The sequence below is a fragment of the Muntiacus reevesi genome, chromosome 8 (assembly GCF_963930625.1).
Source record: "Muntiacus reevesi chromosome 8, mMunRee1.1, whole genome shotgun sequence".
In the NCBI taxonomy this organism is placed as follows: Eukaryota; Metazoa; Chordata; class Mammalia; order Artiodactyla; family Cervidae; genus Muntiacus; species Muntiacus reevesi.
In genome coordinates, this window is record NC_089256.1 from 57,082,014 (window position 1) to 57,105,701 (window position 23,688).

At 39.1% G+C, this 23,688-nt stretch overlaps 1 protein-coding gene and 1 non-coding gene across 15 annotated transcripts in view; one reads left to right on the forward strand and one right to left on the reverse strand.

The window, feature by feature from the left end:
* LPP (LIM domain containing preferred translocation partner in lipoma) overlaps window positions 1–23,688 on the reverse strand; it is a 715,161-nt gene that overhangs the window by 537,016 nt on the left and 154,457 nt on the right. For all 14 annotated transcript variants that reach the window (XM_065943106.1, XM_065943114.1, XM_065943107.1 and 11 more), the window contains one exon: window positions 3,100–3,163. The gene's annotated coding sequence lies outside the window, so the exon portion shown is untranslated. The remainder of the gene's footprint in view (window positions 1–3,099; window positions 3,164–23,688) is intronic.
* On the forward strand, window positions 10,082–10,296 carry LOC136173806 (small nucleolar RNA U3). Its single transcript, XR_010664288.1, has one exon. It is a non-coding gene; the product is annotated as a small nucleolar RNA U3 (small nucleolar RNA).

Consider the following 23,688-nt stretch of genomic DNA (forward strand, 5'->3'; position numbering starts at 1 on the left):
TATACGGCTAGTTGAGAAGTTTACCAGAGCCTCTAAAACTGAGACTGAGATTATGGAGCAGAAAAACATAGAGGGAAATGGACTTTTTTGATTTCTAACTAGAAAATGAATGTTGCTAGGGTAGACACAACCAATGCATAAATGTTCAATCACAGTCCAATCTAAAATTCAAATCATAAAACTGCCTTTCAGGTATGTAGAATTAAAAGCTAAAAAAAAAACAATTTTCACACTAGACTCTCTATGACTTTGGAAAAGTAGCAGCAGAAGGAATAAAGAGCTGACCAAGAAATAAAATCATAGCAATTAACATTAGGACATTTGACTAGAAATAACACCATGACCAACTGGTCTAACTCTATCTATTGTCAGATGCTGAAATAGACCCCAAAGAGGGAAAATGACCTGCCCAAGGTGACACAGTCAGAGTTGGGAGCAGAAATAGATTCTCGTGACTCCTGGTTCGTAGAACATAACCCATAATGCATTACTCCACTCCTGCAAACAATGAGATTCTATTCAGGTAACTAAGAACATAATTTCACTTACAACTACTGTCTCTAACTCCACCTCAAATAACAATAGCTGATTTATTTGATTTAAGGCAGACTAGAGCTGTTTCCATCAAACTATAATAACCAATTCACTCTAGCAATAGAGACAAGTCTGTGAGAATTAATTGGGCATTATTCATCCTTGCCAATGAATCATCCCATGGAAAACAAGGATAATCAAGAGTCTAGCAAAGGCCAGAAGCTTGTTCTTACTCAAGTAAGATCTTCCCTGTTAAAGAACATTGGGTATCAGCTCTAAATAGTAAACAGGGTATACAGTTTCAGATTCCATGAAGCACAGCTTTAAATAGATTTGGTTTGGAAGTGGGACAGGGAACACACCGCAGTCAGTGGATCAACGCTGAAAGCCGAGAAAAACAATGAACACACTCATTAAGTGGGTGCCTGTTGACACAGCTACCGTCAAGCCTAATTACTTATTTAAACTGTTATTCTTTCTTCATTACTGACACTGACATCAATTATTACCATAAGATTATTTTAAATTTCTGTAGTATATGCTCTCAGAATATTTACTTCTCTATCATCCAAAGGCTATTTGAGAATATCCTTCTTTCCTCACCAAATCCACTTAAATAATTCAAAAAGATAGATGAATATATAGATAGATAACAGATGACTGATAATAGATAGATGATAGATAATACATAGATGATAGATAGACAGATATGAAATTCTTTTCTCAAGAGCAATTTTTCATAACCTTTCCAGCCTTGCTTAAACTCTTCTTTGTACATTCAAATGGGTTTCAGTGGGGAAGCAGGGGCATAGTTAGCCACTTTTCAAAAAGTATTTTATTAATATTTAATGATTTGCATTTGGAGGAAAGTTAATATAAAAACTGTAGCTTCTAAATGAACAAATAGATCTCTGCCTAACAGAGCTACCAAAAATTATGCTATCACCTGTCTACAGTACATTCTTTTCTGATGTGTTATTCCTGAAAATACATGAAGTACATAAGAAAGGATACTTTTGCAGGAGCATTTTATGGACTAGAGAGGAACAAAAAGATGAGCAGAAGCCATTCCTATATTTTTGGCTACCATCTTGTTTTTTTTAGTAACTCTTCTTGTAGAAATTAGTATAAAATCTAAACACCACATACAGCGTATAGGTCAGATCTGCTCATAGAAGAGTTTCACAGTCTATACATTCCCTCACTGGCCTTGCTCATACATGATCTCTTCTTATTTGATGTATGTGGTGAGTGTTAGCTTTGAAAACCATATTAATGTGACACCAAAATTTTCACTCATTTCTAAATTCCAACTCCTGCAAATATGAGGCAGTACCAACAAACCTCAATTTGTTCAAAGCCCTGTGTAATTAAAATTATGTTTAAATTATTATATATAAAATAGATAACTAATAAGGACCTACTGTATAGCACAGAGAATTCTACTCAGCACTCTGCAATGGCCTATATAGTAAGAGAATCTAAAAAAGAATAGATACATGTGTATGTATAATTTATTCACTTGGCTGTACACTTGAAATTAACAGAGCATTGTAAATCAACTAGACTCCAACAAAATCAGAAAAAAAAAAGTAAGTTCAAGATCATGTAAAGAAAATGCCAAAGAATAATAAAAATATTCATCAGAAGAAATGTTTACAGAACTTTAAATACTGATATCAAATCTTCCACAAAGGTTCTATCCTATAGGACCTGCAGTTAGGAACACCATAGCAACTACTTCGCCTTTTTTTGGCTAAGACTTCCAGAAGATTACAGGGAACACAGCAGAGTTAGCTGGGAAGTACAGATTATCAACTGGTTATCTGCAGAAGAAAACACACATCTTGCAAATTTTAAAACTTTTTATGCTTTCTTAAACACATAAATCAAATTTTATGCTTCTTTTTATTTTAAACTGGTCTCCATTTTCTCGACAAACTCAAGAAGAATGAAATCTTCTGCCAAAGTTATAATTCATTTACACTGGTTCCCCAAGAGAGTAGAATGCAGGTACTATAGGTCCTGGGTTTCAAAAACCTAACTCATTTCCTGTATTTTTAAGGGTTTTGTTGTTGTGATAGCCTTCGATTATGTGCTTTAGAGATGTTTTGGGAGCAGGTAAGAGGCAGTGACAGACCCGACTAGTAGCTTGACTCCTTCAGAGCCAGATAACAGTGGCAGCATAGTGTAGTGAAAAATGCACCCCATCAATGACCAGGAAACTGGAGAAAGCCCTCCTGCTACATACTAGCTGGGGATATAAGAAGACACTAGATAAGAACATCCTTGGACATGGCATACTATAGACACTTTAATACTTCCATGTTACCAAAATACTTCTCTGCTTCAGGTAGGAAGCTTTAAAAAGCTGGAATTAAAAAGGAAATCAAAAGAAGGAAACATAAAAGGGGAAGCAGTTCACTGCCTTGGCCATTTTTCAGGTTTTGGTGTTCCTGGAATACCTTCGTATTTCTTCTGTTGGGAGTGAAATCTACCTTAAACTCTATTGGTTAAGATGCCTATTAGCATTTCATAAATGTGATGACACCAAGCCTCTCTTACCTTGGACAGCTCGTTCTTGGAATGATCAGTGGACACAAGGGTCAGCAAACTGCAATGGTAGCGTCTGTAAACAAAACAGGGAAAAGTTAGTCTTAGTTTGCAAGCTCTATGTATTCATTAATAATCATAAACTCTTCTATCTATACAGCAGTTTCTGGTTTCACAAAACACTTTCACATTCATTATCTCATTTCAGTCCATGTCAACCTAGTAAAGCAGCAGGAAGAGATTATTCTACCACTTTATAGTGAGGAAACAAAAGCTCACAGAGGATAAGGAGGATAAGAAAGGAACTAACATCTCTCTCAGGGTTAAATTCACAAATATGAATGGGTATTATTTTCCTCATTTTACAGATGCGAAAACTGAAGCTCAAAAAAGATAGGTAACTTGCCCAGGACTGCACAGTACAATACATGGCAGGACGAGAGTTTGGACCCTCTGAGCGCTGCCTATTCAGCCAGCGGCCTTTCCTTTACATCCAGAATATTAGGCTGGGAAAACATGAGGACAGACAACTCACTGACTTGATCCACCAGACTTAGTGAAGGAGGAAATAATGAGATAAAACCAGTTATTTGATTGACATGAGGAAATGGGAAAAACACACAGGATTTAGAGCCAGTCAGACCTGTTTGCCTCTTACCAATGGCCTTGGGCAAGTTACTTAAACCCCAAGTGTCAATTTCCTTATATGTAAATGAGACAATATAATACCTACTTCATAGCCAAAGATGAGTTAAACTTTTGGGGGGAAGATTTTCCTTCATTATTTCATATCTATAAGCATTGACGGCATGGTCAACAAAATGGTATAAAAAAATTTCTTCCTATGAGCACATGCTTATATGATCAAAGAATAATGTTCTAAGCACACAAGGATAGAGGGTATCTCTGCATTGGGTATTTCTTTGATTCATGTCTCTAGTTTTAAAATACCACAGTATTTATCTGTGTTAATCTACATGACTTCACCTACCAGCATCACAAAGAACTTTTGTTCCACGTGACAAAGCCTAAAAACTGAAGAATCATGTATCCCCTCAACCCAAAAAGCAAAAGAAACTGCTTTAGGGGAAAGCCTGCAGATTTATCACAGGTCAGTCTAAAGCCTGTGCCTGTATCATGCTTGAGGTTCAGAGAGATGGAGCTTCCACCAGGACTGCAAGAACGGTTTTAAGGGGTCAGTTTGAACACAGGGATAGATTTGTTGAGAAGTAAAGACTTTGGCCACCTCATGCGAAGAGTTGACTCGTTGAAAAAGACCCTGATGCTGGGAGGGATTGGGGGCAGGAGGAGAAGGGGATGACAGAGGATGAGATGGTTGGATGGCATCACTGACTCGATGGGCATGAGTTTGAGCAAACTCCGGGAGTTTGTGATGGACAGGGAGGCCTGGCGTGCTGCGATTCATGGGGTCACAAGGAGTTGGACACGACTGAGTGACTGAACTGAACTGAACTGAACTGAACTGAAAGATCTCTCAGAAGTTTTACTGATATACCCCATTCTAATATAGGGACTTAAATCAGATGATTATGAATACAACACAGTTGATACGATATTCCGCAAGAAATTATTGCCATATGACACCAAAATCAAAATATTAATCATCTGTAATACTGTAGTTTATAGTTAGAAAAATATTTCATGATCATGTTATCTCAAATCATCCTTGACATAACCCCAGTGAAACTGTATTACCCCAATTTTACTGATCAGGAAGCCAAACTTCAAACATCACATGGTTAATATGAAACATATAAAAGTCTAACCTTGTATCTTGATCCCCAAAGGAGTAAGGACACTTCCACTACATGATGCAGTCTCCCATTTAGGAACACTCAATTTAGAAGGAAAGGTAAAGTGAGCATATAACCTGTAAAAGTCTACTGTCAAGGGGCCAAAACACATTTAGTACTGAGTCCTGTTTCACTAGCAAGTGAAAGGAGAGAGCCTTCACATCTGTGGTCTAACCAGAAGGTGACACATTACTAAGCTGAGGCATAGGAGTGTTCGATGCAGGGTTACCATCAACACTTTCTCAGCTCTCCCCGGTGAAGTTTCAGAGATGTGACATCCTTGCGCAAGCTATCGAAACACAAGCCACAGAAACAATACAAGGCTGTACCACTGAATTTTCGTAAAGGGGTCTGCATCAGTAAGTTTCATCTCACACTGTAGAAGAGCTGAAACCTTCTAGCTAAGAAGTTCACCATCCTCTTCTCACACGGTTTGAGTGGCACGTTCCCTCAGTAACTCGAGTATTTTCTGATGCAGTGGAGTTCTCCTCTAGACCCATAAAGACATCTGGGACAAGTGACAAATCCAACTCTAGCATCTTAGCAGTGAAGTCAGTTATCCTTGGCTGCCTCTGTGGATTTTATGACTGCTGACCCAAAACCTGGTGGGTTTGCATCCTTTGCCAACTCACCCATCCCGTCACTCTCAAGAAAACCCTTCTCATTTCCAGAAGCAATTTCAACCAAAACAAAACAAAAAACTTGTATGATCAACCTCTAACTTAAAAAACTTTAACACATTAATTAGGATCAAAGCAAAACAAGAGCCAACAAACCTAGAGCTGGAACTAGTATAAAATAATTCATCATTTCTACTTTACTTGGGGGAGAAACTGGAGAGAACAATGGAGCCGAAGGGGGAAAAAACAGAGTGAATGGAAAGAAAAATGATGAAGAATAAGGAAAAAAGAAGAGAGGAATGGGAGGTCAGGAGAAATGAAGAGAGAAGAGATATAAATAGATTTTTCCAACAACCATGGTAGCCTCTGGATCGACCACTCCACCCCTGAACAATTTTAGACAACATAACTCTAGGTGGTGATCTTGACATTATGAAGAAAAATTCCAATCAACTGGCATGAGAATCACTAAGGCCAATGTATATATACTAAGTCATGTCAGTGTGTCCAACTCTTTGTGACCCTATGGACTGTAGCCCACCAGGCTCCTCTGTCCATGGGATTCTCCAGGCAGGAATACTGGAGTGGGTTGCCATTTCCTCCTCCAGGGGATCTTCCCGACCCAGGGATCGAACCCATGCTTACTGTAGCTCCTGCATTGCAGGCAGATTCTTTACTGCTGAACCACCAGGGAAGCTCAGGCCATTGTATAGACGCCCCTTAATATGTGATACTTTACAAGTGCTGTAGTACAAATGAGCGGTCGATGGAGCCTTGTAAAAACACTCTAAGCGAATAAACTGAAGTAAGTCTTCAGTCTTGTAATGCCAGACATTTATTCTGAAAAGGGGGTGCTATCTTAAAAAGAAAAGTAGACTAGGGACTGAGGATCTTGGTTCTGGTTTTAGTGCTACAATTTCCAAATCTTTTCAATTAAAAGTTCTATGAGATATACATTTTTCTGTCTCTCTTTCCATGAATCTTGACCATGGCTATCCCTAAACCACTGTGAAAAAGCCAAACATTATTTTGTCTAGACTTTGTGCATTTGGGTAAGTTTTATGAATTGATAAAAGTGGTGGTGAGACGGTAACTTGTAAATTAAACAACATCATAAACTTAAACATGATTATTAGGAAATCTGATCCCAAAAGTGATCGAAAAGTGAGATCAGGCCAAAGGTATTAAACGACAAACATGGAATGTCCTCCACTCCCAACATCAAATCCCACATGAAGAACATTTTTAAATGATATCCTAAGACACTTATCAAGAATACAACACACTCCGTGGTTTATGAACGATTTGGTTGTCTCATTAAAGTAATGTTTGCCAGTATTTAATTGCTTCCCTCCCTGATTTTAATTTCCTCAGCTGTCAGCATCTATCAAAAACACTGAGATCTTCTGACATCCTGGCTGATTGTGTTGAAATTAATCAGATTTTTAAAAAGTAAATTGCTTTGGCCTAAAGGTAATGCTCATCTTCTTCATGTGATATTTATAAGGGTCCTATCAATGGAACTTATAATCTAGAAATTAAATCAGAGGCTTTAGGAATCCAAAGCAAAAATGTAAGTAGCTCACAAATTTCCAGCTCTGGACTTCAGACCAGTACTTTAAAAAATCCAATCAACAAGTGTTTATTGAACATACAGCACTTGGCAGCAATCACTACTGGGTAAACGGACGGAAGGAAGATGTGTAGCTTAGAGGAGGAAATGGCAACCCACTCCAGTACTCTTGCCAGGATAATTCCATGGACAGAGGAGCCCATGGGGTGGCAAACAGTCGGACAAGATTAAACAACTGAGCATGCAAGACGTGCGGCTGCCTCAGAAAGTTTAAGAAACAAGTGAAAATTAATTACTTAAGGTGACTTGACCTTGACAAAGTAGTTGACAATCTGGTCACTCAAAAAGTACATTTATTGTGTTTTCAGTTGTGATCAGACATATACATTATTCTTTCACATGAATTAATGATTTTATTCCAATGAGGTGAAATAGTAACAGCTGCAACATCTCCATTTGGAAAGTGACAAAGCTTAGCCTCAGAGTGAAAAAGAGACTCTTTCCTAGATACCTGGTAATGGGCAAAGCTGGTTTGTGATCTAAATAAAATCAGACAATACAGCATAATCACTTTGAAATAATGAGAGAAAAAATTCTTTGCAAATCCTCCACACATAATTATTCAGTGCTAATTCTTCTCTAATATCTACCAGTAACAGTGGTTAAGATATCACTGAGGAAACCCACAAGCCGTTCTTTAAGAAGTAAATGAAATGATGGATAGAAAAACACTTTGTAAAGTGTCCTACCATCATGAGATTATTTTTATGTGTTTATGTCATTATTCCTATTTTGGAATATAGAAATATGCATTCATGCAGTAATTAGGTCCCAAACACTGGTTCTAAGGCCCCTAAACTAAACAGGGGGGAAAAAAAAAGGCAAATTTTGCATGTATGCAATTCTGGGAAGCAGGGGTGGAGAAGCCAATGATAACACACAGAACTTAAAAGCTGGCTTTATAACCAAACATAATGAAACCTTAGTATGGGTCTTATATTTCCAGTGGACTCTAAGCTCTTACCAAGCCTTTAAGTGTCTCTCTTGCTATAAAGCTTTTTCTGACCCAAAAGTGTTTGATGAAGCAGGCTTTGTAAAGACAACCATAATGCCTAGTTTCATATCTAGATTACTAAAATTGACACCGGGGCTTCCCAGGTGGCTCAGCAGTAAACAAGTCGCCTACCAAGCAGGAGATGCAAGTTCTATCCTTGGGCTGGGGGGTCTCCCCTTAGCGGGGAAAAAAAATGGCAACCAACTCCAGTATTCTTGCTGTGAAATCTCGTGGATAGAGGAGCCTGATGGGTTATAGTCCATGGAATCTCAAGAATGGGACATGACTGAGCAACTAAATAACAACAAAATTACCACACTGTTTTATAACTTTTCCTCCGTTGCGTGTCTTGAAGAAAAAACTCAGTTTCTTGAAACCAAATCCCAAATTCAGAATCTGATCCTTAGTAAGTACTAAAGAAAATGCTTACTGAATGACTGCATGAACAAATGATAAACGTGTTTTATGTAACTCATAGCATTAAGTCAATATGCCACATAACAAGAGGTTAGTAAGTGTTGGGTGAATTTAAATTAATTGAACAGTTAATGTAATAAAAAAGTATATTGTGCAACTAAATGATTCTAGAAGCTACTAAGTGAGTGGTTCAGTGAAGAGTTAAGTAACCTGCAATGGCCCAGGTATCATTAACCAAGGACAGGGGTGAAGAAATGTTTTTCACAGTAAGAATAATAAAGGCTGAAGATACGAATAGAAATGCAGGCAGAAGCTGAGAAAACTATTGTAGAGAAAAACAATGATTGTCAAGAAAACCATGCTAAGTTATACCAAATGAAAACAACAGAGGAAACAAATCTAGAGATAATGGGACTTCTTTTTAAGATTATAAGTATAAATAAAATCCAAACAGGGGAAAATGGAGAAAGAAAGAGAGAGGGGAAGGAGAGATTCTATTTTTTATTGTAAAAGCATTTTTTAAATTATGAAAATATGACACCACATTTACAGGACACTTGGAAAATACAGAACAAGGTTGCATATAGTACCACTATATATTATAATTATTTTTAAGTAGATTAAGATTTTTAGTTGGAGTTTCAAAATCAAGCTCCCAAAAATTAATAGAATGAATATACTGAGACCTGATAGACAGAGTGCCCGATGAACTATGGATGGAGGTTCATGACATTGTATAGGAGACAGGAATCAAGACCATCCCCAAGAAAAAGAAATGCAGAAAAGCAAAATGGCTGTCTCAGGAGGACTACAAATAGCTGTGAAAAGAAGGGAACTGAAACGCAAAGGAGAAAAGGAAAGATATACCCATTTGAATGCAGAGTTCCAAAGAAGAGCAAGGAGAGATAAGAAAGCCTTCCTCAGCGATCAGTGCAAAGAAATAGAGGAAAACAATGGAATGGGAAAGACTAGAGAACTCTTTAAGAAAATTAGAGATACCAAGGGAACATTTCATGCAAAGATGGGCACAATAAAGGACAGAAATGGTAGGGATCTAACAGAAGCAGAAGACATTAAGAAGAGGTGGCAAGAATACACAGAAGAACTGTACAAAAAAGATCTTCACAACCCAGATAATTACAATGGTGTGATCACTCACCTAGAGCCAGACATCCTGGAATGTGAAATCAAGTGGGCCTTAGAAAGCATCACTAAGAACAAAGCTAGTGGAGGTGATGGAATACCAGTTGAGCTATTTCAAATCCTGAAAGATGCTGTGAAAGTGCTGCACTAATATGCCAGCAAATTTGGACAACTCAGCAGTGGCCACAGGACTGGAAAAGGTCAGTTTTCACTCCAATCCCAAAGAAAGGCAATGCCAAAGAATGCTCAAACTACCACACAATTGAACTCATCTCACACGCTAGTAAAGTAATGCTCAAAACTCTCCAAGTCAGGCTTCAGCAATACGTGAACCGTGAACTTCCAGATGTTCAAGCTGGTTTTAGAAAAGGCAAAGACTATACTTTCAGGGATCATTTCCATAGTTTGTTACTAGAGAAGTTTCTCTGATCGTGTAGAGCACCTGAAACCACGAGGAAGAGACGCAGCATTTTCTCCTGAGCGTGAAGTTGGCTTTTGGTGCTGCTTGTGCAGCTGCCACGGGTCGTTAATGATCATTCTTCTCTCCTTTTTGGGAGAGTGAGAGGGAGAAAACGCAATCTGAGTGGAAAAAAAAAAAAGAAAAGAAAAGGCAGAAGAACTAGAGATCAAATTGCCAACATCCTCTGGACCATCGAAAAAGCAAGGGAGTTCCAGAAAAACATCTATTTCTGCTTTATTGACTATGCCAAAGCCTTTGACTGTGTGGATCACAACGAACTGTGGAAAATTCTGAAAGAGATGGGAATATCAGACCACCTGACCTGCCTCTTGAGAAACCTGTATGCAAGTCAGGAAGCAATAGTTAGAACTGGACATGGAACAACAGACTGGTTCCAAATAGGAAAAGGAGTACGTCAAGGCTGTATATTGTCACCCTGCTTATTTAACTTATATGCAGAGCACATCATGAGAAACACTGGGCTGGAAGAAGCACAAGCTGGAATCAAGATTGCCAGGAGAAATATCAATAACCTCAGATATGCAGATGACACCACCCTTATGGCAGAAAGTGAACAGGAACTAAAAACTTCTTGATGAAAGTGAAAGAGGAGAGTGAAAAAGTTGGCTTAAAGCTCAACATTCAGAAAACTAAGATCATGGCATCCGGTCCCATCACTTCATGGCAAATAGATGGGAAAACAGTGGAAACAGTGGCTGACTTTATTTTTTTGAGCTCCAAAATCACTGCAGATGGTGACTGCAGCCAGGAAATTAAAAGACACTTACTCCTTGGAAGGAAAGTTATGACCAACCTAGACAGCATATTAAAAAGCAGAGACATTACTTTGCCAACAAAGGTCCATCTAGTCAAGGCTATAGTTTTTCCAGTGGTCATGTATGGATGTGAGGGTTGGACTGTGAAGAAAGCTGAGCACCAAAGAATTGATGTTTTTGAACTGTGGTGTTGGAGAAGACTCTTGAGAGTCCCTTGGACAGCAATGAGATCCAACCAGTCCATCATAAAGGAGATCAGTCCTGAATATTCATTGGAAGGACTGATATTGAAGTTGAAACGCCAATACTTTGGCCACCTGATGGTGAAGAGCTGACTCATTTTAAGACCCTGATGCTGGGAAAGATTGAGGGCAGGAGGAGAAGGGGATGACAGAGGATGAGATGGTTGGATGGCATCACCAACTCGATGGACATGGGTTTGGGTGGACTTCATGAGTTGGTGATGGACAAGGAGGCCTGGTGTGCTGCAGTTCATGGGGTCACAAAGATTCAGACACGACTGAGTGACTGAACTGAACTGAACTGAGAAGTAGATATAGTAGATATGTTGAGAAGGATATAGTAGACTTGAAAAGCACTATGAACCAACTCAGTATAATAAAGACTTATACAATAGTCACACGATAGTAGGATGCAAAATCTATTCAAGTTCCTATAGACTATAAAAGGAGAGATTCTTGAAATAATGATTTCTTAAAAAAGAAAAAAAAAGTCATATGTAGGGGAAAAAATATCAAAGACAAAAGAGTTAAGATATGCATGTATACACATATACATATATATATATAAATATATAAACACACATCTGAAACTAACACAACACTGTAAATCAACTCTAACTCAATAAAAAAAAGAGAAGTAAAAGTTACTTAGTCGTGTCCAGCTCTTTGTAACTCCATGGACTATACAGTCCATGTAATTCTCCAGGCCAGAAGGGAGTGGGTAGACATTCCCTTCTCCAGGGGCTCTTCCCAACCCACGGATCGAACCCAGGTCTCCCACATTGCCCATGGACTCTTTACCAGCTGAATCACAAGGGAAGCCCACCATCCAAAAGGAAAGACTTTTTTAAAGTTGATCAAGTTAAAAGAAATATCTATTAAACATGCTTTGTTTCAATAACTAAGCTAAGCACTTCACATATCTTAATCCTTAAAAATTTTCTTAGAAATCATTATACATCCATTTTGCATCTGAGTAAAGGAATGCTTAGAAGGAGTAAGTAATTGATGAAGTTCACACAACAAATAAGTTATGGTACTAGAATTCATATCTCAGCTTTTAGGGTCCCAAACTCACACTGTTCTCAGTATAAAAACAAAGAAATAAAGTGGGTTTAAAAAAGGCTCTTAGAATTAGACTGCATGATGGAAATCTAGAAAGTAATATGAAATAGGGAAGGTATAAAGAATTTGAGCATCCAAACCTTTTCAGGGACCAAGATACAAGCAGAAAGAAAAAGACTGAAGGAGGAACAAAGATGGATGGGGAATAAAAAGCTATCTTCTGGTATCTAAGTGTGTGTCCTGTATAAATCATATGATACTTTTGAAAAATCTGCAATGCTAGAACTATTAGGGTTGAAAAAATGTACACTCAGTTTCAGAACAACACAAAAGAGATCGTTAAACATAAGCTGTCCAGTAGTAGAACCAATCGCCTCACAAAGAATTAGAAGTGTTCAAGTAGAGGCTAAGTGGCCATCTGCCAGGAAAGGCATGCATGACAAGCTAATGTGAGGGAGTCAGCATTAGAAGACAGGCCAATGCAGCTCTGGGTTTCAGAGACTTAGCTGAAAGACAAGCAACAGTTCAGATCACCAGATAAAAATCTGGAGAATGCCCTTTGAAGAAAAGATCTCTGGATAAAAATAACATCCATTCATACATCCATGAAGCTCCTATGATGCACTAACTGCAGGACAGACCCAAGCTCCAGAGGTTCCAAAAAGGAAGCAGAAAACATTGTAAAGAGTAAGAACTGTTGCTAGGCAATTTTTGAGCCTAATATGTGGCTAGGAAAAACCATAACTAGAAGTTCTAAAAAAGAAACAGAAAAGACTCAATGGTTTTCAGGTAACTACAGACAGGAAACATGAGTTTTGCAGAAAGAAAAAAGAGTTACCAAAGCCTTTGGTTTAGGGAAGAGCTGATGAACAGGTGTAGGTATACTGAGTTCCTTCGGTCAGGTCCAACTCTTTGTGACTCTATGAACTGGAGCCCTCCAGGCTCCTCTGTCCATGGGATTCTCCAGGAAAGAATACTGGAGTGGGTTGCCACACTCTCCTCCAGCAATATCTTCCCAACCCAGGAACTGAACCCAGGTCTCCCGCATTGCAGATGCATTCTTTACCACTAGCACCACCAGGGATGACAAGAGAGCAAGTTTGGTCAGCCTTTGGGGTAATGAGAATCACGAGGGAAGAATCAGGTCAGAAGACAAAGTTTAGCTCACAGAGTTCACAGGTGAGGGGAAATGATCATTGGATGAGAAATAGGAAAAAAATGGCATATTGCAAAAGAATATCCAACTAATTTGAAGATGAGAGAACAATACATTTGAGAGTCTGCAAACCTCCTTTTATAGTTTGCCAAATTTACTCATTTTTATACACTGCAACTGATTTCAAACCCCAACATCCCTCAAAACTATTGCAAAACAGGAGAGGAAGATGTTACAGTGAAAATTCAATATCTAGGTCTGGTTCTACTGCCTCTCTTAGCATCCATCATGGCAATTTCAAAACCTGACCAATTTTTATGGAAGAAAACAGATCACATAAAATATTAACATAAGCAAAAGCAAAATTAAGAGTGATTTTTGTTGGACAAAGTCCCTCCTGCAGGGAGAGAGAGAAACTTTAATAGATAATTGAAGGTTGAGTTTAGTTGGCCAGAGAGATGACTTGTTGTGATATGAAAGATAATGGTTGTTTGTACAATTTCCTTTCCTATGACTTTTAACTAATAATCTAGGTGAAGAAAGAAATGGCTGCTTCAGCGCAAACTCACTGATTCTATTTTCCCCACAAATTGGAATTCTAAACCAGAAAATGAATAAGCAACCAACTTCTCCCTCACCTCCTCTCCATTTGGCAAAGACAAAGCATGTTCTGATTACAGAGGCAGTGGTGGTGACTACTGAAATATTGAAAAGCAGAAGAGAGTGGTGAGTACAGAGTAGGGAAAATATGCAAAGGGTTTAACATGCAAAATATAACAGAAATCTTCCTAAATATGTTCAATAATTATATATTTTGGTATCATTATATTCACAAAAGAACTTCACAAACATCTACCTTGAAATTTCTGACACTGAAACAGGAAATCAAAAGAAAAAGGAGGAATATACTGAGTTCTTGTCCCTGTTCCATCACTAACTGATGGGGCTATCTTGGGTTGGTCTTGTCCAGCTCCTCTTTCTCATGAAATGCAAAGACTGGATTAGATCAGTGGCTCTCAGTGTGTGATCCATATACTTAGGAGTTAAACCCCTAAAGTAAAGGTCCTCCAGACCCTTCCAAGGGACTGAAAGTTCATTATTATGTTTTGAACCTTTTTCACTGTGTGTACATTTATACCAATGGTACAAAAGCAACGTATGGGTTAAAATGACTGGAGTTATAACATGAATCAAGGAAGTGTCACCAAAAGGTACTGAAAGTCGTACTTTTCATCACCAAGTACCCACAGTAAAGGGGGGCTTCAAGGGGACCACTTCACTTGAAACTGCCCTTAATGAATCAAATACCCTTAATTTTATTAAATCTCAATCCTGAGGTTTTTATACCCTCTTTGTAAGACTGACACACCTTTTTAATATTCTGTGTGAGACAGAGGAAGTATGCATGAAGCACTTCTGCTAAATCCCAAACTATAATGGTTGTCTCCAAGAAACTCACGTGCTTGACTGTTTGAATTGAGAAATGAACTAATGGCTCCTTGCTTGAAACACCATTTTTACTTGAAAGAATGGTCATTCAGATTTGGTCTTGTCATACATTTTCTCAAAACTAAACCAAAAAAAACATCATTTCAAGAAAAATAACTAACAAGCTTTATTGTCAATGATGAAATTCAAATGTTAAAGTGAAAATTAGAATTTTGAAAACCTTGCATCTACTATTTATACTATACATTTGACAACTTCCTAATACTTAAAATACTCTTGCTGATGAAATCAGCAGTGATATTAATGAATGTGATTATTTTAAAGTGCTGAAGAACAAAACATGTCAATATTTGGAAGGCATGCACAATTCCATGAAACAAGTAATAAATGATGTTACACAATCATAGGCGAAGATCAATTCAAAGCAAAAATAAGACCAATAGATTTTAATATAATGGGTTGTTTTAAAAAAAAGACTTATTGATATGATTTCACATTTCACATTGCAATTAAACTTTAAGAAACTACCACTCATCATATATCGGTGTAGTACCAAGAAAAAAATCCATGATTACCTCTTTTTTACTCCCTTTCTGTAAATTCTTTCAGGATTTTCCTCCAAAATTTTAATCAAAATACATATTGCAAAAAATTTAATGAAAAGACTCCAGTTGTCAATTTTTTCAGTAACTTTTTGTTTATTTTGAAAAACAGAATTATTTTCATACAAATAATTTTATTAAAATATTGGCTTTAATTTCTATGGAATTAATTTAATTTCTATGATAATGAACAGCATTAGCTATGACTCCCATAAATAAAAACTCATTTTTAAGAGTGTAAATAGGTCCTGAGACTGAACCACTGTACTTGATGGGATTTATGTCTACTCCCTTACTGCTTCATACTAATCATCTCTGGTTCCAAGCCTTTAGGGGAGATTAGTGCAACATGCTAAGTCACTTCAGTCATGTCCAACTCTATGCAACCCTATGGACTGCCAGACTCCTCTGTCCATGGGATTCTCCAGGCAGAGAGTGGCTCAGTTCTACATTCAGATCCTGCTACCTGTTTCCCTTTATTAGCTGCCACATTAGTATTTAGAAACACTGAAGTGAAAGTTGCTCAGTCGTGTCCGACTCTTTGCGACCTGCGACCCCACGGACTATACAGTCCATAGAATTCTCCAGGCCAGAATACTGGAGTGGGTAGCCTTTCCCTTCTCCAGGGGATCCTTCCAACCCAGGAATCGAACCAGGGTCTCCTGCATTGCAGGCAGATTTCTGAGCCCCAGAAACACTGAAACATGGACATAAAACTTCATCATGATTAGTGACTAATCCATTGATTAGTCACCAGATATTCACTGTGTGCTCTCCATGAGGGGACACTGGTTAATATGCCACATAGATCAGAATCCAGACTCCATTACTCATCAAGGTATGCTCTCGGTAAGATAGAAAATCTCTCTAAACCTGCTTCTTTAATGTAAACTGAGAATGACAATAGGACTCACTCAAGATTACTGTGTTGCTACAGTGAAATGATCCATTGAAGAACTTAGTATACACAGTGCCTGCATATAGTAAAGACTCAATAAATCTTACCAACTGTTATTATAATCAGGGTGTCTCTTACCATAACAGACTTTACCATGAACACAAATAAAAAGTTTAGCATATATATTATCAAGGACTTAAAATCAACCCCAGTTACGAAAGCATTCGGCTCCACGGAAACACAGAAGCAGAAGTATCCAGAAGCAAATTGCTTCTCACTTCAAGAGCAAGAATCTGGGGAGTTCCCTGGTTGCCTAGTGGTTGGGATTCCAGGCTTTCACTATCGTGGCCCGGGTTCAATTCTTGTTCAGGGAACTGAGATCCTGTAAGCCTCAGTGTGTAGTCAATAAATAAATAAACAAAATGTCATTCTGCTTTAAAAAAATAAAAAAGAACAAGAATCTGTCTTTGACCAGGAATGAATTCCAAGTTATAATAATGACCTAGCCACTGCATAATTCCCTAAACTATCTGTGGTCAAACAAGCAAGCAGCTCATAATCAGCATCATTCTTAGCACTGTAGTGACAAGACACGAGGGGAGTGAAGATTCAAACCAAGTTCCTGACCAGACAAAAGAGACGTTCACTTTTCCTTTGTTTGAGGAAAAGGTCTCTTTGCTCCATTTGAAACCCAACAGGAGTGAGTTTGGGGAAAAATAAGGATGCTTGTCAATCTGAGGTCAGACCAAAAGTGAAAAAAGATGTCCTAATATTGCTAAGGATGGATTACAAGTAGAAGAGAGGAGGTCCTTGAGAAGTTTCTTTCTTTCTTTCTTTTCTTAGCTACACCACATGGCATGCAGGATCTTCGTTTCCCAACCATGGATTGAACTCCTGCCCCATGAGTGGAAGCAGGGAGTCTTAACCGCTAGACTGCCAGGGAAGTCCCTAATAAGCTTTTTAAATAAAAAATATAATCTGGAGGAATAGACATATGCACATTTACCTACAAATTTTTATAAATGTATAAAGGAATAAAATCATTAAACTGGTTATACTGAAGAGGCCCAAATTTCATTTTTAAAGTAAAAAAAGACAGATCTTTATTTCACTTTATTTCATCAACTCTAAGTATAACAACTTATAGTGTCAATATCTTACTAGCCTGATAAGACTTTAACTGCTGACTTAATATAATGATGTAAGTTATGCTTCCAGAATAATGTATAGGAATGATCATGCCCCCTTAACAGCACTTGGATCTTCAATCAGGAAATTCAATTTTAGCTGCAAAACTATGTTTTGGCAAAAGTGCAATTGAACTCAGTGTACTTGTCACATTTCTAAATATACTCCGGTCACCATGACAACAAGGGAGACTGATGGATCGCTTAAAAGAGTACGGTATATTTAATTGTCAGCATTTTAAACTGACTCAGAAAAATGCTGTGTGATAGGTCTACTCACCATGGTTACTGCCGACTGAGTCCATAATAATAAAAGGTTCGCATACGTACATCGACAATGTGTGCACAAAGAATAGCATCAGAAGGCCCTGTATTTCCAACCAGGCCAAGCACCAAACTTAAGGCTTTATAAAAGACTTGTTCTCATTAAGGCGCCACTCAAGGATCTCTCTCTCTCCCAGACAGGATCTGCATGTGCACCCAAGGCCATTAGAGCAAGTCTTAATCACATTCCAATGGGTTTGTTCCACTTCTTAGACTAAAGATAAAGACCCACGTAAGGTCATTTTCTCCTGGAACATAGCTGGAATAGGAAAGAGATTCTTCTTTCCTTGAATGTAGGTCTGTTCTCAAATGATAATCTTCTGGGACCCATTCATTCCCTAAATAACCATTCCCCAAGTTCCTCTCTTATGTCAGGCAGTCTTCCACAGGCTGGGAATATAGTGGCAACAGACAAGGTCCCCATGTTTAGAGAGCTGACATCCTAAGACAAGAGGAAGATAAAGATATCAACAAATAATCTTTTAAGAGAGTGAGATAATTCGATTACCCGAGAGGAGATCAGTCCTGGGTGTTCATCGGAAGGACTGATATTGAAGCTGAAACTCCAATACTTTGGCCACCTGATACGAAGAGCTGACTCATTGGAAAAGACCCTGATGCTGGGAAAGACTGAGGGCAGGAGGAGAAGGGGACAACAGAGGATGAGATAGTTGGATGGCATCACCGACTCAACGGACATGAGTTTGGGTAAACTCCAGGAGTTGGTGATGGACAGGGAGGCCTGGCGTGCTGCAGTTCATGGGGTTGCAAAGAGTCAGATATGACTAAGCGACTGAACTGAACTGAACTGAATCCATTAGAGTATACTATAAGCAATGCCTCGTGCATAGTAAGCACTCATCAAGTGTGGAGAAAGGTCACAAGGGGAAATCATAAAAGTATAAAGACCATTTCAGAGACGCTATCGCCACCGTCAAGGTTATGAATGGTGACTTGGATTGGGTCACTGTTATACTCGTGCTTTCTATGGCACAGGCTCAGTCTCTTAACCACCTGTTGCAAAAGAGGCAGTAAGAACCATCAGAATCAGGAAACATTCCAGAGGCTGAACGAACACACACCGGACAAGTATGCATATACTCAGAGCAAAAGTGGTAGGTGGTATCAAGTGGAGTTGGACACAGGCCCTGCAACAGAATAGGGAGTGTGCCCCAGGAGTCAGCAGGTCTGGGTGGGGCTTAAGATGTTTCATGTCTAGCCAGCTGAGAGGCTTGATGGTGATACTGTTGCTCAGAGAACCACACTTTGAGAACCAGGGCTCTGGAGAGTCTGGAGGCAGGAACTCCAGTCGAGAAGGAGGCAATGTGAACATGTCTTAGGATAATGATTGGTAGAATAGAGAAAAGGGAAAAATATCCCAGAGATGTAGCCAAAAAATAATAATAATAATAATAATAATATTCAAGACTTGAAGTCAAACAATCCATGAGTACAAATAAAAAGGAAGATGGGGGAATGGATTTCATGCTTTCTTTAATGACTTTGTTCACTCTATAGGTAGTTTCCATCTTTCTAACACAAAGCACTTTCACAGCTAGTATTTCTCGTAGCCACAGTCTATCCCTATAACACAGGGTTAAGGAAAATGATTGTGGTGATAAATAATAAAAATAACAGTAGTAAACACAATGGAAGTGAAAGTGTTTGTCACTCAGTCATGTCTGACTCTTTGCTACCCCGTGGACTGCAGGGTGCCAGGTTCCACTGCCCATGGAACTCTCCAGGCAAGAACACTAGAGTGAGCTGCCATTCCTTCTGCCAGGGGATCTTCCCAACCCAGGGATCAAAACTAGTTTTCCTGCACTGCAGGCATATTCCTTACTGCCTGAGCCACCAGGAAAGCCCTAGAGAGCTTACTCTGTGCCAGGCACCTTATACCATGTGCTATCTCCTGCACTGACAACAATCCTATTCTTGTTTCACAGAAGACAAAACTGAAACTCACATTATGTAGCTCACGAAGAATCACTCCTGCATCACCTGAATTCAAACACAGGAATACACCCTAAAATCCATGACTGTCACCTCCATTCTGCCTACAAAGTTAAATCCATAGGAGAATTAGATGCCCATTGGGGGCATTTTATCCTCAAAGTCAGGTTTCTTTTCTAATCTAAGCTTCAAGATTCCAAGTAACAAAGCTTGATCCAGGAACTCTAGTAGCATCAGAGTGAAGTGCCCAAGGTCAGGTGGCCAGTCTGGAGCAGGTTGTGACTCATTTCATTTGCTCACAAAACAAGCATGGCTGGAGTGTTTCTGTGCTCACACTCACAATCCCATTACTACACACTTACTCCAGTGTTTTTCCATGCTCCAGGCTTACCCTCTCAACTACATTCTGCTTTGCCTTCCAACATTTTCTGCCCAGAAAGTAACAGGCTCTCTACACACTGACGTATTTTGAGTGAGGATGTGAGAAAGAGGCCCCTGTTTGTGAAGATACATTGTGAACGGTAGTGGATATTGACAAAGCATCAGCAGATAAGAAAGATGAGCATAGACAGTTCCCAGCCCAGGAAGTGGGTAAGAAATGAACCACAAGATCTTCCTTCTAGTCACCCACACTGTGCTTTCCCAGGATGATTCACAGGTATGGCTCCACGGACCTGACAAAGGGGACCGTCTTCAGGAAGATGAAAGGATGTTTTTATGTCTGCTCTCTCTCTTTTTTTATATGTTCTTTCTTGAGTAATAACTATTAATTGTGCTATGCGGGCAGTACAGAGATGAGTCTACCGGGAAACCAGCACAAATCCATCAAGTGCTTTTAGTCCGAGCTTTTTAGAAGCAATTGCTTACCGCATGTTCCCTGCGCTTTTTCTCACAGCTAGAGTTAAAGTGGATTTTACCACATCATCACCCCAATGGCCTCCTCCCCCACCTCCAAAGGAAGACAGAAGATGGTGAGTGGTCTATCACCAGGAAAATCACAAGACCTGTATGAGAAAACCAATTCATTTACTGTTTGTCAAGCCTAAGGACTGGTTCCGAAAATAAGTCCTGCACCCTTATTAACACATGACAACCCTGTGAAGCAGATAATATCCAATTTGAACCGATGAGAAAATTTATGCTCAGAGATAATATGTTAGTTTTCTAGAGTCTAACAATTATAAAATAGCAAGCTAGGAAGTAAACACGGGTCTTCTGACTCCAAAGTCTGTACTTTTCCACTCATTTACTACCACCATATACGCACTTGTAAGGGAATCTGTTATCTTCTGTTCAGGAGAAGAATCAAAGCTTCGAATATTCTCAAGAAATAAGGCTGTATGTAACCAAAAAACCTCTTTCCGGAGGCCTTTATTAGGAATAGTGAGCAACAAAGTCATCGTAGATTCTGTAAGTCTCGCCTCTGACCAAGGGGCTTCCCTGGTAGGTTAAACGGTAAAGAATCTGCCTGCAATGCAGGAGACCAGGTTCGATCCTTGGTGCAGGAAGATGGCCTGGAGGAGGGCATGGCAACTCACTCCAGTATTCTTGCCTGAAGAATCCCATGGACAGAGGAGCCTAGTGGGCTACAGTCCACGGTGTCCCAAAGAGTCAGTCACGACTGAGCAACTAAGGCAACATGCCCTTAACTATGTCTGGATTCATGGATTAGGTGGAGACTGAGCCATGCATAATGTAAAATCAAAAACCAAGGAGGCTCCTCCTGAATTTCCCAGCACAGGGCTCAGGCCAAATAACAACATAGCACAAAGCCTGCTCTTTCACCCAGCTCCAGGGCGTCTACTGAAGGAGGAAGACTGAGAGAATGAATGCAATGGAAGCTTGAGGGCCTGTAAGTCATGTGTTCACAGAGACTCTGGCTTAGCATGAAGTAGGATAAAAGCTAAAAACCAGATGAAGATTTAATATAGTCCAGGCCTAAACTCATTTTTCATTATTCATTCTAGATCCTCCATAGCATGGGCAGTGATAAAAAAAAAAAAAAAAAGGATCAAACAAGAAGAAAAACAAGAATAATCCAGTCTTCAGGCCCTTAGATTTAATATCTGAACAAGGTGAGGATTAATTTGTTAAGCAGCATCTTTTTCTGTCTCCCCCTCACCCAGGGGGATGGTGAGGTTAAGCATTTTGAAAAGATCCTTTATCATAAGCACAGCTGACAGCAACACCTGATGAGAATGGTAATTAAATCAAGAAGTAAAATAAACACTTGGATCAATGTTCTTTACTTTTGGTGACTGACTTAAGAAAAAGGGGTGCCTTATAAAGGTGGGTATTTCTCTCTTCCAACCGTAAATATAGGGTAGCTTCCTATGGTTTTCTCTTCTTTGAAAGTTATTTTGCTGCTCACCAAATACCAGGCTAACTACCTTCTGTGTGTTAGTTAGTATGTGGTTTGGAGGGACAGGATGGTAAAAGAGAAAGGACACCATCCCTATTTTCAAAGAACTCAAAGTCTGGTACCTGAGGCCAAGCACAAAATGTTGTGATTTTTTTTTTTAAAGTCAGCAAGTTATGTTCTCAATTATGAAAATACCAAATGTCAGATTCTTCTCCAGTCCAAGCAATCATGTAAAATGAGCCAATTCTTCTGAATCAGACTTTTTTTTAATGAAAATTATGACTCTTGAAGCTTTTCCCTTTAATGCCAACATTATTAGAACTCAGAGGAGAACACAAGGTCAATTCACTGTGCTTCACACTCTTCTCGGGTTCTAACCACTGTCCAATAGAAATATGATGTGAACCACATATATAACTTAAATTTTTCTAGTCATCACATTTCAAAGAATATTAAAAAGCAATTTATTTTACAAAAAGATACAAAATGTTATTCTTTGAACATGCGGCACCATACATACTCCAAGTGTTCAATAGCGCATATGACTAGTGGTTGGTCATGTATGACATACATCTCCCACTTCTCCTCAACCTTCACCTCCAAGAAAGAAGTGAACAGTGAACAGAGGGAAACATTTGTGGGAGAAAGGTTTCAGGTTTTTACAATAGCTATTAAGACACTTGGACCCCCAACTCACCAGACCCAATTCACCCAATATTGCAAAGTATTTCTCTCAGCCTTATACCTCAAGACCAAGGATTGCAGATCACGGTGATGGCAAAGTCAGAAAGAGAAAATGCTCCATCTCATATGTGAGGATGAGGAAAACCAAATAGGACCCGCATTACTACCCCTAAAATAGCAACTTAGCCACATGACCCACTGGGACACTGATATCATCTTATAGAAGACCTGAGATTTTACCCTAAAATCTTTCGTGGCTTGAATCAAGATTTATTTTCCAACTTTAGTCATCAGTACTTCTCTTCCCAAACCCACTGCGCATCCTCTGAGAATAAGACAGGGTAGATAAAAATTCAGTAAATGTGTAATGCATCATGGCAGGAAGGGACTGAAAAGAGAAGTAAGAAACTCTTCACCTCTTAATCACTGTTGGTTTGGGTCCCTGAATATCAAAGATTCCATTGCCTTGTCAAATGCTGAAGAGCGCTCCCTCTGGCAGATTTCCCCCAAGACAGGAGGAAGGATGGTAATGGCTGGCATCCATTAAGCCACATCAGTCAAGGAGAAGGCTCATCTCCAGAAGACTAATGAAGTCCAAAGCTCACTCTTTCCTGCCTTCCCTAGTGTTCTCCTTCCTGCTGGAGATTTGGTTTCTGAGTTATTTACTGGGTAAGAATGCAGAGAACCAGGCAAGTCCCAGGGTAAGGACTGAAGAAATGTTGTAGCAAGCCCCAACATGGGTCTCATGTCTGAACCACAATTTCTAACTGAGCTATGGCAGGAGTTGTGGCTTTCCATTAAAATGAAGCTGGTAGTTTAAAG